The following is a 1,128-nucleotide window of genomic DNA, read 5'->3' as shown; positions in this document are numbered from 1 at the left end:
TATGAACCCTACTCCTTATTCTAAACTTTTTCAGATGATATTATTCATCATCATCTTATCTTAGATATTATAAGATATCTTCATATTTTCCGCTATACATATTCTCCATATTTCTAAAGATATTTTCACAACTATTCCTATCTGCAATCATCTATCTCCCCGTAATATCTGCGTTGCAACATAAAAGAAACTGTGGTAGTTTCTAAATTCTGAAATCTTCAAGTTTAAAATATGAATGTTTTGAAGCAGTGTTGGGAATTGATGCGTGAATTAGTATAATATAATGAAACTTGATCAACTTCATTATATTACAGTAAGTCATGTTGCGTTTCTAATGGAATGTGATGATTCACAGTACCATCATCATGTGCCATGTTACACGGCTCTTATAATCTATCCAATCTCTAAACATATCAAGAAAATATTCTCTTGATGATTCGGTCTTTTCCAGGATATTCTGGTAATTTGACAAATCAAAAATCGTGCCATTACCAATTCTCTATTAGGACATTAACTATATTCATTTCGAATTTCATACCTACGAATTCCGGACCATTACAAAAGATGCTTAGTTGAAAAGGAGGAAAAGAAAAAGAATGAAGCTCCGAAATAGAAATTGGAGTATAAATCGCAGTAAATGGAAGAGAGTATTAACTGTGGATGATAATGATTATAGAAAACAAAAGTAAGGACATCGAAGTATAAGGGAAGATATAAAACTCAATAACCACCCAGAAATTTCAAACCATGAATATCAATACAAATAGCAATATAGGGACACGGGAGAATTAGAAACACTATAAACACAAGAGTATAGTAGACGTAAATAGATTTTTTCTGGTGGTAGATGAAAAAGAAGGATGACAGATGTGAAGATTAAGAGTATATCAAGAATCAGGATAGGATGAAACATATTAAGGAATGAGTAGAGGGAGAAAGAATAGAAGGTGTGGAGAATAAGGAAACGAAGGGGGTGGATTTATAGCAATGTATCCGACAGAGAAATCGAAACAGATTGTCGCATTTAACCCAAAGAAGATCCTGATTTTCTAAATCACCGAAGAACCAAATCTTATCATATAAGATTTTCCCTAAATCCCTTAAATCCCAGAAATCAATCATAACCAC

Source organism: Rutidosis leptorrhynchoides, chromosome 5 (assembly GCF_046630445.1).
Source record: "Rutidosis leptorrhynchoides isolate AG116_Rl617_1_P2 chromosome 5, CSIRO_AGI_Rlap_v1, whole genome shotgun sequence".
Lineage (NCBI taxonomy): Eukaryota > Viridiplantae > Streptophyta > Magnoliopsida > Asterales > Asteraceae > Rutidosis > Rutidosis leptorrhynchoides.
This window is presented reverse-complemented; position numbering follows the sequence as displayed.